This window comes from Mobula hypostoma, chromosome 2, assembly GCF_963921235.1.
Source record: "Mobula hypostoma chromosome 2, sMobHyp1.1, whole genome shotgun sequence".
Lineage (NCBI taxonomy): Eukaryota > Metazoa > Chordata > Chondrichthyes > Myliobatiformes > Myliobatidae > Mobula > Mobula hypostoma.
This window is the reverse complement of record NC_086098.1, coordinates 142,437,426-142,451,599: the sequence shown is the minus strand read 5'-3', so window position 1 is coordinate 142,451,599 and position 14,174 is coordinate 142,437,426. Positions and strand designations below refer to the sequence as shown.

Sequence of the window (14,174 nt, the reverse complement as noted above, 5' to 3'; positions counted from 1 at the left end):
CAATCGTCTGAGAGACAGATGCTACATAAGGAACACACACGAATTGCTGGAGGAACTCAGCAGGCCAGGCAGCATCTATGGAAAAGAGTCCAACAGTTGATGTTTCGGGCTGAGACCCTTCATCGGGATTGATGATGCTGCCTGGCCTGCTGAGTTCCTCAAGCATTTTGCTTGGATTTCCAGCATCTGCATATTTTCCCTTGTTTGTGATTGGGCTACATAAGGAGATATGTTTTTATTTTCTCTAAGTTGATACAATGCATGGCCTAAAAATGCAGATACAATAATATATCAAAATGGAACAAGATATAGATTTGAACAGAAAACATGAGCAGGGCTCTGAATAAAAAAAAATGGTCTTTCTAACAGCTAGCTTAGGCATGGTGGAACATCTTTTGACGTTATGTCTTTATTTTTTGAATGTAATGTGGAAAAACACACTGTTCGTTCAAAGGCCTCTTTTCAATATGACAGAGTTTGTTGTGAACATGTGGGTTGATAAGTTTTGATAAATCTTTCAGTTAGACATTAAAAATTAATCCGACAGTCGCGCTATCTTTGACAGATAGCCCAGAAGAGAGGCATCTGTTGGAAAATGTGATTCAAAATGATATTGCCTTGATTAGAAATTTCACATTGCAAATCTATAACTCCTCTTACTGAAAAAGCCAGCACTTAAGGTACAATAGAGATGATTCTTAAAAATGCAAACAAAAGGAAATCTGCAGATGCTGGAAATTCAAGCAACACACACAAAATGCTGGTAGAATGCAGCAGGCCAGGTAGCATCTGTACTTCTTCCTATAGATGCTGCCTGCCCTGCTGCGTTTCACCAGCATTTTATATCTGTTGCAGAGATGATTCTTGCCCTGTTTTAGTATATCTCAGACATGCAAACAAAATGCGTATTATAATTAGAAAAGTGATGAGAGAAAGAAATATTTTTGTAGTAAATAACGTTACGTACCCCGTAACTGGGTTGCCAAACCAGCAGAAATGGATCACTCAGTTGGAGTCTGGATTACTAGAACTAAGAAAGTTTTATTAAAGAAATAATCAACACAGTAATCGAAAGGATAATAAATGCAACAGTTCAGCAATGATAAACACACATGTGCACAGAATTAAGATAACAGCATCAATCAAGCTCTATCGTTGTCTAGGGGTAAATGACCAATTTCAAAGTGACACAAAAGTCCAGTTCAATTTAGTTCAGTTCGCCGTAATCGTTGCCATGGCGATGGACAACGTGGGGGGAGGGAGAGAGAGAACGAGAACGACTGATCATTCAAAACGGCTTCCACTCACAGACCTGCGATATTGCTCACAAGCAGCTTTCGGGCGGGTCCTTTGTGATGTCACCTGAGGTCACCGACTGTAACCCCTCCTCCAGATGCTGTCGATCCTCTGCAGTGAACCCGGCACCCAGGCAAGGGTGGACACACACCGGGTTCCTTCTGATCGTACCTTTCCACCCTGTGCGTTTAAGGCTGATCCCCCGATCAGCTGTTCAAGAGCTTCCCACCGACTCGTGAGAGGCGCACCGCCTCCAGGGTCTCGTTACCTCGAGTGTCATGTGTGTCTCCTACCTTAGCGAACCTGTCCCCTTTTATCCCCCTGCTGGGGTATCGCCTGTCCATCACTTCAAACAGTTCAGGGTTCAAAGGGGGAGCCGCTCTAGACAATACCCAGACTGATGGCTCCTTCATTAACATCTCCAGACGCTGCTCCATTGTTCCTTATCTCTCCCTCCCCTGAGGACAGGTGGCAGACCAACTGCTGATGCCACTGGTGCTAGCCCAGGCCAGCAGACATCTTAATTTATGTGTATTCTCGTCACAATAATAAATGCCACATAAATTGCAAGCTGTGGAATCAGTTATTCACATTCTGCACACTTCATGACTTTGCCTTCCAAATTATTCGTATGTTTTGAAAACAAGAGCAAAAAATAAACTTCTGAAACACCTCAGCAGCTCAAGCAGAATCTGTGCAGCTGAAGGGATGTTTGACATTTCAGTCAAGACCTTGCTTCAGTCCATCACTCAACCAGCTGAGTTCTTAGACCATAAGGCAATAAGGCATAGGAGCAGATTTAGGCCAATCAGACCCTTAGTTCTGCTTTGCCATTCCATCATGGCTGATTTATTATCCTTCTCAATCCCATTCCAAGTTCAAAGCATTATCCAACTATGTATTCATTGTACAGCCTTGTGATTCATCTCCTACCAGGCAGCAACGAAACAAAGAAACCCAAAAGAACCCATATATTTAAAAAAAAGACTGTCGAACACCCAGTTTGTGGAGAATAAAAACACATCATGCAAACAATAACTAGAAGCAAAAAAGCATTCTGAACTGGAGTCTGCAAAGAGAGTCCCATAGTTCAGCACAGAGCCGAATCGTGGAGCTGATTTAGCCCACCCGTTGCCTTGGGCCCCAACACCCTGACCTTTTCAAATTGGCCTGGCGCCAAAATCACTGTCCAAACATTGGGTTCAGTAGCCCAGTCCGCTCTGGTGCCTGGACCTCTCTGGCTCAATTCAGCCTGTAACTGACTTTTACGGCTTGGCATGGCTCCGCATCGATCAAACCTTGGGTCTTCCCTGCTGCCTGCAAAGGGGCTGCCGCCTCGCCTGGCCTCGGTTCTGCCACATCGAATTGCCTCCAAGTCCAAAAGAAAACTACAGACTATTACTTGTGATGATCGCTTGCCAGAAAAACATTTGAAGAACAAAGTATTTAGTCTGGGCATGTCTTGTGGTATTTATACCTTCGTCATCCATCCCTCCTGATTGGTTAGTCCTCATCCAATCAGGTTTCCACAGTCCCACCTTGTTTATAATTGAATTCCAGTTCTTACTTGGAGCGAGACCTCCGTCCTTGTTATTTCCTGACCTGCCTCACGATGTTCCTTCGTGAACTAGTTCATCTTGGACAGCGGTGGACCAATCACTAGGAGAGAAGAGCTCTGACAAGAGAAACAGTAGTCTGTTCGCGTTGATGTTCAGAGCAGATCTAATGCAATGGATACACTCCCTAATCAATGCTTGGCTATCTCATCGTAGGATGCATTTAGCTGTTGGAGAAACCACCACAGAATGCAATCTCACAAACTTAGGGATGATGTCCTTGTTCCAACATCTCAGAACGAAGTCTAAAGAACAAGGAAGCTTTGCCTTCTCTTTAATACATTAATTCAATATTGCGGTGAACTTCCTCTCCGTGGAGGTAAGTGTAAAAGGATCTAGTTCTTTCCCAGTGCATATGATGAATAAACTCTTCTCAGGCTTCCTTGTGCCTTCCAAGTTCCCCCAGAAACTCCAGCTATTGCTGTTTTACCGTCATCCCTGCTAGTGTACCCTTCCAATCAACTTTGCACAGCTCCTATCTCGTGCCTCTGTAAATCCATTTGCTCTATTGTAGTAATGACTTTAGCTTTTCCCTCTCAAACTGTAGGTTGAATCAAATCACATGATCACTCTTCCCTAAGGGTTCCTTTCCCTTAAGCTCCTTAATTCAATCTGTTTCATTACAAAACACCATTTTCCCTTTTGGGCTCAACCACAAGCTCCTCTTGTAAGAAGTTCTTTTTAAAAAAACTATCTCATAGGCACTCTACAAATTTCACGTCTTGGGATGCATCAGCAATCCGATTTTTCTAATCTACTTGTGTATTGAAATCCCCCATCACTACCATAACATTAACTTTTTTACATGTCTTTTTTATCTCACACACTCAGCTATTTTTTTCTTTCTGCTAGATTTTGTATTCCATTGAACTGCTGCTGCTAAGTTAACAAATTTCACGTCACGTGCTGGTGATAATAAACCTGATTCTGATTCTCCCATTGTAATTTGTCTCCCACATATGGGCAATTATTTGCTGGCTTCAATATAACTCCCATCAGGTTTTTTGACCCTTGCAGTTTCTTAACTCCATCCACAAGGATTCTATATCTTCTGATCCTATGTCACTTCTTTCTAAGAATTTGATTTAATTTTCACCACAGGGCCACCACACTCCTTCTGCCTACCTGCCTATCCCTAAGATACAATGTGTATCCTAGGATGTTAAGCTCTCAACTATGATCTTTCAGCCACGACTCAGTGATGACCTCATCGTCGTATCTGCCTATCTGTAACTGTGCTACAAGATGATCGACCTTATTCTGTATACTGTGGGCATACTAATATAACATTTTCCGTGCTGTATTCATCACCCTTTTTGATTTTGCCCCATGTTACACTTCAGCTCATCCCACTGACTGCAATTTTGCCCTGTTCTCTGCCTGTCCTTCCTGACTGTCTCACTACACACTGCAGCTACTTGTATACTGTTGTGTATTTAATATTTCAGTAATATTTGAGTAATATCATAAATAGATTGTTTGATTAAAGATTCTTGTTCATTTAAATAACTCATTAAATAGCTCGTAAGAATATATGAACTGCATACATCATGACGCTACCATGTGCTAAGGACACGCCTTGCTTAAAGTAAAAATGAAGCTAAGACAAGTTCTGCTAGGCTCCTGTCTTTTTGCTTTCAATTAGTTTCATGTTTTGGAGTTACAAAACATAACAGTAAGATGAGGAAGTTTCAAATGAAGCAGAGATGACTAACTACCCGTCGAAGTGCAGCAAGATGTTCGAGTTTTAAAAATATCGCAGCTTGCGTCTTTTCAGAAAGGAGAGCGGTCCAGTTAAAATAAAGGCATAAAACAAATTCACGGCTTTATAAACAGAGTAGCAGCTGATAATAATCATAAATAAAAGTAAGAGCAGAAATGTCTGGCTACATTGGAAAGATTGACTTGTTTGATTGCACAAGAGATAACTGGATTTTGAATACTGCATGAATTGAGCAGCATTTTAAAGCAAATGAAATAGCCATTGAGAAACAAGTACCAGTTTTGCTGAGTGCATTGGGTTTAAAGGCAATCAGGTTGATTCAAAGTTGGACTGCATCAACCAAACCAGCAGAAATGAGCTTTGCTGATGTAATGAAAGAAATGAAGGAACATGCAGAACCAAAACTACTGTTGACCGCAGAACTCTTTAGGTTTCATAAGTGGAATCAAAAGGAATGGGACCATTTCAGTGTATGTGGCTGAATTAAAGAGGGTATCTGAACATTGTTAAAGTTTCAAAAAGAGCACTAATTTGCACGCTGTTGATGGAAAATCTGATAATGATGAGAGTGGTACAGGACTGGTAGCCCTGAGATTTACAATGTGAAAACTAACAAGGGACAAGCAATATGGCTTACACCAGAAGTAATCAAAATGGAATTGGACACCGGTTTGGTTATTCCAGTCATACAAGCCACATGTGGTTAAAAACAGGAAGGCCAGCATTGTGGAGTGATTGGCTGAGACAAATACAACTCGATTAAGCATCCATCCACCATTTGCATGCCACATCTCCTGCAAGAGAGTCAACAGAAAGCGATTTAAGAAAGGTACTAGATGAGACCAGAATCAGAAACTGGTTTTAATATGACAGGCATACGTCGGGAAAATTGTTTAGGTTGCGACAGAAGTTAAATGCAATACAGGATAATAAGAAAAAGAAACTGGATTATAGTAAGTATATATATATAAAATTGTTAATTTAAATGGTGCAAAAAATAGGAAATAAAATAAGTGGTGAGTTACTTTTATTTTTAAAGCAGCGTTGAAAGATGGCACTGGAAAACTCAAACGTATCTAGGGGAAAGTTGTGTTAAATGAAAGTGCCACAGCCAGGCTTTGCAAAGCCTCTCTGGTTCCTCATACCATCTGTGCCAGTGAGCTAGATCGCATGAAGGCTGAAGGAATTGTTTTCAAGGCTAAGTGGAGCCCATAGGCAATGTCACTGGTCCCAGTAGCCAAGAAGAAGGGGTCTCTCAGGATCTGTGGTGATTTTAAGGTCACCATCAACCCAATTCTGAAAGGAGATTAATACCCTCTGCCCAGGATAGAGGATATCTTTGCAAACCTTTCTGGAAGGAAGCATTTCAGTAAAATGGTCAGCTTTAGCAAACATGCCTGAACTGAGAGACTGGTAGAAAATCTTTTAGCGATTTCTTTTTTGCTCCAGCTCGCTGGTGCGACGTACTTAAGTTACAGATCTTGGCAGTCCTTTATTTGATTGGTATCCTTAGTCATCTGGATTGACTTGACAGCATGTTTGCAGGACTATTGTCCAGAATGCCCAGGCATGCAAGAGTCATCTAATTCCTTGTGCATTTTGATGCTCATATTATTAAACCACACCCTGTTTTTACTTGAAGGGAGTCACTTCATTACTTTAGTTTCAGTGTGGCTCTTTTCCCTGATATACCATGTCTGCATTCTAAGATATGTCTTGCACGAGTACTCGCCTAAATTCAGGTGAATGAGTGTGAGAAGTAATGGGGGTGGGTAGTGGTGTGGGGGCAGTGAGAGAGGCTAGGGGCTGGGGCAGGTTGTGAGTTGGGATTAAGCTGTCATATAGCATTTGCTTAAATTAATTTTAATTTATTGCTGCTGGTGAATCATATCCTGCTTTCACTAAACATGCCGGTAGTCACTCATATTATGATAATAATGCATAGCCTAGCCTGGGAGCATTGAATATTTGAAAAGTTGCAGACTTATTCCATTGACCTGGGGAGTCTTGGACTGTGGGAATGACAAACAGTCGCACTGTTAGGAACCACAGAGCTTTGGATTCCTTCCCAAGTGGCAGGCGATATCTGAGTTTAATAATACTTTATTTCTTAGAATCACATTTCTTCTTATAGACGTATCACATGAGATTTGTTGTACTGTGACAAAGACAGAATCAATAGGTCTTTAGACTCCTGTACCACCTCCCCGATGGTACTAGAGCGAAAAGGGCAGGTGCCTGATGATGAGGGGTCCTTAGTGATGGATACCATCTTCTCGAGGCATCGTCTCTCTCTTCAGGCTGTCCTCGATGATGGTGGTGGGGGGGGGGGGTGATCTTGTATCCGTGATGAAGATGGCAGAGTCTACAACCCTCTGCAGCCTCTTGCAGTCCTGTGCAGTGGAGACTCCATCCCAGGCTGTGATGCATCTATAGAAATTTGTCACAGTCTTTGCTAACATACCATTCGATCACTGCCCACGCCTGGGCAGTTGACTCAGTCAAACACCACCCTCAGCTCTCATCACCCTATTTGAAGTCCGAGAGTCAAATGGCGTGGAAAAAGTCCCCGTTCACCCACTGGGACTAAGCTGGCCATCTGCTTTCAAACAGTGCAGAAACGCTTGATACTCTTGTGCTAAGCAGAGCACTGCCAGGACAAATTAATGTGCGTGGATTTAAACTTGAGGATGCTGATACCTGTTTAGACATTGTGCTTGTAGTGTGCTGTCAGAAGATTCAGGCATGTTGTTCTGTGCTTGGGATAAAATATTAACGAATATGTTTATTGGATCCAATAGTTATGTGCAAAGCCTGCAGACCTGCTATATTATCTACATCATTCTCTGTGGATCTTTGTTAAGCTGGGGGGAGTCGAGGTTAAATTGTTTAAGAGTTTAAATTGGAAAATGGAAGGAAGCCAATGATAGAACATCTATGGTCTTATTGAATGGAGGGTGCAAATGGGTTTGCTCTATTTCCCTTATCCTTTGCATTCTACACAAGTTGGTAAATATAGTAATGAAGCACTTATGTTACTGGACCTGTAATCCAGAAATCTGGAAATGACAAATGAGAGGTTCACAAGTGGTGGATTTTTCAGCTATTTATCACTGGAGTTGGAAGTGAGTATCAACCATGCTCGCTGGAGTGTTGCTGCACATCTGCTGTGCTTCATGCATCTCCATATCCACAGCAATGTGACTGACTCTTCAAGTGCCTTCAGAAATAACACTGCAAACTGCTCGTTTCAGAAATGGGCAAAAAGGTGTTGACTTCACCCCGTAATGATCAAGCACAAAATGAGCAACAGTTTTTAAATACCAAGAAAAATCAAATCAACAGAATGGTTCTGAATCTGCAGGATTTAAATTAGTCACCTTGATAATTACTAATAAAATCATGAATGTTATCTTATCAAAAGCATAACTGTTTTTATGAGCAATTGCCTTGACTATAAATAATTGTAAAAATAACAAATATCAAGAAACAGCAATAAAAATTCAAAGTATTGGAAATAGCATGTCAGACAGACCTGCAGAGAGGGAATGAGAGTTAAATGTTTCAGGACCATGACCTTCCACCAGAACTGAAGGAGCAGGCCATGTGTATAAAATATTGGCAGATAAAGCCTTCAGTATATACAAAATAGCAGCTGGGAGGTCTGACAATAAATACAAGATTCTTTGATGTATATAAGTCTCCAAAGAGTTCTTGGTTTTCCACTACTTATAGGGGATTAAAAGCTGGAAATGCAGCAATCCTCAGGCAATTTTGCTGGGGTCCAAGGCTGGAAGATAAATGAAGCAGTTTATTTTAACGGACAAAATTTGAAGGAACAGTAGATGTGGTCATCTGAGACAATGGCGACTCTTCCAAGAGGCAACTAAATCAGTCTAATGCAGAGATTCCCAACCTTTTTTATGCCATGGACCCTTACCATTAACCCAGGGGTCCGTGGACCCTGGGTTGGGAACCCCTGGTTTAATGGCTTGATCAGTTGCCTGAAATATTGGAATGTGCTGAATATTCAGATGTTGTACTCCCGCTGGGTTGGTGCTCCTCATTTTGTCCCTGCTCTCTTAAGACTCTAGTGAAATTGAGTTTTTTTTTCTAAAATTTTTTTTTAAATACTTTATTTTCAAAACTTTCAAAAAACAATAAAATCAACAATATTGAGTATAAATAAAATAAGCAAAAGAAAAAAAGGGACATAACATTAGAGGGATGCCTGTTATACAGAGTGCTCAAAAATGCTAAACATTAAATCTTAAATGAGGGCCGTGAGAGATTAGCTAGGGGGAAATTGTTCATCTGCCCCTGGCCTCGTCTAGGTAGGCAAGAAATGGATCCCAGATAGCCGAAAATGTTATAATTGAATTGGTTCTCAAGAACCTGAGTCTCTTCATCTGTATGACTGAGATCATGTCAGCCATCCATCTCCAGAAGGAAGGGAGAGAGGGTGATTTCCATTCCCTCAAGATAAGTCTTTTGGCGACAGTCATCTCCAGCATCAGAGACTATTGTATGGCTGTAGGGAAGCATAAAGTGGATGCAATTGAGTTTAAAATCTAATATAAAAGATGCACTGAAGAAGAAAGGCTGCAAAAAGATTGGGTCCAAGGCAGATTCTTCTTTTCATGAATCCAGATGACGCATTCCTGCTTTTCCTCTACCAATAAATCTGAACACTCAAAATTTTCTCAACCTTGCTGCCACTTGGACTCCATTTATTAAGACAAAGAAGGAGACCATTTACGCAATAGATTTGTGTCCCAGCAGATGAATTCCTCCAGTCCCAGTCTCCCGCTGTTTCTTTCCGTATACCCTCACATTATATTGTCACGGACAAGTCTTTTCAAAGTCCACAAAATTCACATGCAGTTGTCTCTGCCCCTCTGTGCTCTGTTCTATGATGTTATGCAGTGTGAAGATCTGGTGCACACAGCTTCTGTTTCTCCTGAAGCCAGCTTGCCCTTTCCTCAAGCACATATCGACAGCATCTGTAAACAGTTGAACATTGACGTTGGTGAAAATCTTGCTGGGCACTGACAAAGTGTGATGCCACGCCAGTCATTGTAATCACTTAGTGTTCCTTTCATGGGGATCCTAACAATAACTCCCTTTGTCCAGTTCTTGGGTACTTGTCCCCACTCCTAGATTATAGTAAACAGTGGTTGCAGGATGGCTAATGCAAATTTTGGTACAGTTTTGAATGGTTCGGCTTTCAAATTGTCAGGTCCTGGAACTTTGCTTTGCTGTTCTTTAATAATTTAATCACAGCAACAATCTCTTCTTTCTTGGGTGGATCCATGTTGATGCTTAGGTCCTCTCCTGCCTCTTATATGTCAGGTTCTTCATTTGGTGGTGGTCTATTCAGTAATTCTCTGTAATATTCCATCCATCATGCTTCTTGGTCTTTCTCAGTTGTCAAAAGCAGACTGTTCTTATCTCTCACTGGATCTGGCCTGGAACTTTCCACATACCAAACTTGAAATCTTATATATATTTCTCTGATCATCTCAACTGGCTGCTGCTTCAGCCTCCTCTGAAAAGTCTTCCATGTAGACTCTCTTATCCTTTCTAACAAGACTCTTCACTTTCTTGGTAGCTTCAGTATATGCTAGTTGAAGTTTCTCCTTAATTCGTATTGACTTTGCATCTGACACACTTCCTTAATTTTACGCCTTTCTTCTAAGGTTGTCCGCGTTTCCTGCTGTATCTATTCTTTGTCTTCTTTCCAGCTCTGTAACCTAGAGAAGCTTCACTGCTCCCCATGAAGACTGAGGAAATCTGTTTCCACATTGTGTCGATCCTGTCAAGGTCCTCGTCAAGGTCTTGCAAGGCCTAGGACGTGTTCTTAAGCTGAATAGTGAAGGCAGATCTTGCACTGGTGTCCTCGAGCTTTTCAACATCAAAAATGTCTTTGTCCATGTGTTCTAGTCCCAGTGCTTCTCAGTGATCACTTCCTGCATCTGCTCTGTTCGCCAGAGAAAGCAGGATCTCCCAGTGGCCACACATTTTAATTCCACGTTCCATTCCCATTCTGATATGTCTATCCACAGCCTCCTCTACTGTAAAGATGAAGCCACACTCAGGTTGGAGGAACAACACCTTATATTCCATCTGGGTAGCCTCCAACCTGGTGGCATGAACATTGACTTCTCAAACTTCCGCTAATGCCCCACCTCCCCTTCGTATCCCATCCGTTATTTATTTATTTATATACACACATTCTTTTTCTCTCTCTCCTTTTTCTCCCTCTGTCCCTCTCACTATACCCCTTGCCCATCCTCTGGGCTTCCCCCCTCCCCCTTCTCTTTCTCCCTCGGCCTCTTGTCCCATGATCCTCTCATATCCCTTTTGCCAATCACCTGTCCAGCTCTTGGCTCCATCCCTCCCCCTCCTGTCTTCTCCTATCATTTTGGATCTCCCCCTCCCCCTCCCACTTTCAAATCTCTTACTAGTTCTTCTTTCAGTTAGTCCTGACGAAGGGTCTTGGCCCAAAAAGTTGGCTGTACCTCTTCCTAGAGATGCTGGCTGGCCTGCTGCGTTCATCAGCAACTTTTATGTGTGTTCCTGTATCTGCTCCTCTCTTCACCTTTACATCTTGCAAAGATCGTCCCCACATTCCATTGGTCATTAAATGGTCAATCTGGTTCTTGTTCCATCCAATGGTGAGCACCATTCCAGTTTGTGGACTTCTTGGTGTGGAAATAGGGTCCCTCTGACCAGATCTCCCATGACAATTATGTCATGATGTCATGGCATGGAGATAATTGATACTTCCACTTTAAATTGGAGGATGTAGAACAATCAAGTGTACATGTTTTGTTAACATGGGTGGCTGTGTGTGTTGTGAAGTCATTGTAGAGACAGGATATAGACAAGTTAAGTGAATGAGCAAAGATATGGCAAAAGGAATGTAACGTGAAAAAAACATTCAACTGTTCACTTACATACAAAAATGAGAAAAGCAGGCTATTTTATGGTGGGAGATTAAAAGATATTGGTGCTTGGGGGCACCCTGGAATCCTTGCAGCAAAGCCATTGAACATTAATTTGCAAACTAATAAAGAGGGAAAGTGGAATACTGGCTTGTAGTACAAGGTGATTTGAGTATAAGGTTTACAATGCCTTCCAGAAATTATGTAGGATCATGGTGGACTGCACCTAGACCAGGGTTACGCCATGGACCCCTACCATTGACCAAGGTGTCCATGCACCCCAGGTTGGGAACTCTTGATTTAGACTATTGGGAACAGGTCTGCTGAAGGAAAGATGTACTTGTGGTGGAGGGAATACAGTGACATCTAAGCAGGTTGGCTCCTGGGAATGTGTAGAGTGTCCTATAAGTAGATTCACACAGCACAGACACAGGCCCTCTGGCTAACCATGTGCATGCCATCTATACTTATTTCTTCATACTTAAGAAGTCATTGAATAATTTTAGCATTGGTTGTATAGACATTTGATGAGGGGTTGAAAGCTTCCAGTGAGTAGATAAGACCATAGGATATAAGGAGCAGAATTACGCGATTTGGCCCATCGAGTCTGCTCCGCCATTTCATCATGGCTGATTCGTTTTTCCTCTCTGCCTTCTCCCCATATCCCATCATGCCCTGACCGATCAAGAACCTATCAACCTCTGCCTTAAATATACATAAAGACTTGGCCTCCACAGCTGCCTGTGGCAATGAATTCCATAGATTCACTACTCTCTGGCTAAAGAAATTCCTCCTCATCTTCATTCTAGGCCTCTATTCTGAGGCTGTATCCTTTGGTCTTTGACTCTTCCACCATAGGAAACATCCTCTTCACATCCATTCTATCGAGGCATTTTACCATTCGATAGGTTTTAATGAGATCACCCCTCATTCTTTTAAATTCCAGTGAATATAGGCCCAGAGTCATCAAACTCTCTTCATATATCAAGCTGTTTAATCCTGGAATCATTTTCATGAACCTCCTTTGAACCCTCTCCAGTTTCAGCACACCCTTCCTAAGACACAGAGCCAAAACTGCACATAGTACTCCAAGTGAGGCCTCACCAGTGCTTATAAAGTCTCAACATCACATCCTCTTGAAATGAATGTTAACATTACATTTGCCTTCCTCACCACAGCCTCAAGTTGCATATTAACCTTGAGGGAATCTGTACAAGGACTTCCAAGTCCCTTTGTGCCTCAGTTTTTTAAAATTTTCTCTGCATTTAGAAAATAGTCAGCTCCTTCATTTCTTCAACCAAAGTGGATGACCATACACTTCCTGACGCTATAAACCATCTACCACTTATTACCCATTCTGCTACATTTGTCCAAATCCTTCTATAGCCTCTCTACTTCTCAAAAGCACCTGCCCCACCCCCACCTACCTTTGTACTGTCCGCAAACCTTGCAACAACGCCATCAATACTGTCATCCAAGTCATCGACATACACCATAAAAAAAATTGTCCCAACACAAACCCCTGTGGAGCACAACTAGTCACTGGCAGCCAAACAGAAAAGGCTGCCTTTATTCCCACACTTTGCCTCCTGCCAATCAGCCACTGCTTTATCCATGGTAAAGTAAAGCTGTGGTTACACTCAGCAAGCATGATCTCATTAAATGGCGGAGCAGACTCGAGGTGCTAGGTGGCCAACTCCTACTTCGAATTTGTATAACGGACAATATTTAGCACTGAGTGTCTAAAAACAGAATTACATGCTTACTGGAAAATTAAGATTTTTATTATTAAATTGATGCTTCTTCAGTCAGGATACAAGTAACAACATGACAACATGCTAACCAGATAAACGACTGGAACAAAAGCCCAAGGGTAGAAATTATGTAAATGTAAATAAAAGGGATTATGTAAATACTTGCTCAACAGAAAGATTCTGTTTGAATACTGTACCAAGCAACACACACAAAATGCTGGTGGAACGCAGCAGGCCAGACAGCATCCATAGGAGGAAGCACAGTCGCCGTTTCAGGCTGAGACCGGAGTCCTGACGAAGGGTCTTGGCCCGAAATGTCGACTGTGCTTCGTCCTATAGATGCTGTCTGGCCTGCTGCGTTCCACCAGCATTTTGTGTGTGTTGCTTGAATTTCCAGCCTCTGCAGATTTCCTCGTGTTTGCTGTTTGAATACCAGACTGAATCGATTGTATGAGTCGCCTATAGATAACAGCAGATGCACTTTCAAGACTTACAAAAAAAATGTGAGCACTATAAGATGCATCTTGACTACAGAAATTTATAGTACACTTGATCTTTCAATTGCATGGGTTAGCCTGTAGTTATGAAATAGAAAGTTTCCCATTGCTGCTTGCTATTTGAAAAAAAAATGGCTGCTGGGTAGACTGGAACACAGACTGAAGGAAGGTTATAATCTGCCCCGAATCCAAGTTGTGCCCAAGAAACAGAACACCGTGTCAGTAAAATTGAATTTTGATTAATGTCTGTGTCATTTGCTTCAGGATAGTAACCAATTCAAAACTTCCTCTTTGCTATATTCCCTTAAAAAACAGCAAAGTAAATTGCATGCAAATCAATG

The 14,174-nt window shown here is 41.8% G+C and overlaps 1 protein-coding gene across 1 annotated transcript in view; it reads left to right on the top strand.

Annotated features, from left to right (window-relative positions):
• Positions 1–14,174, top strand: part of crybg1a (crystallin beta-gamma domain containing 1a) — a 252,149-nt gene that overhangs the window by 126,313 nt on the left and 111,662 nt on the right. The window lies entirely within an intron of this gene.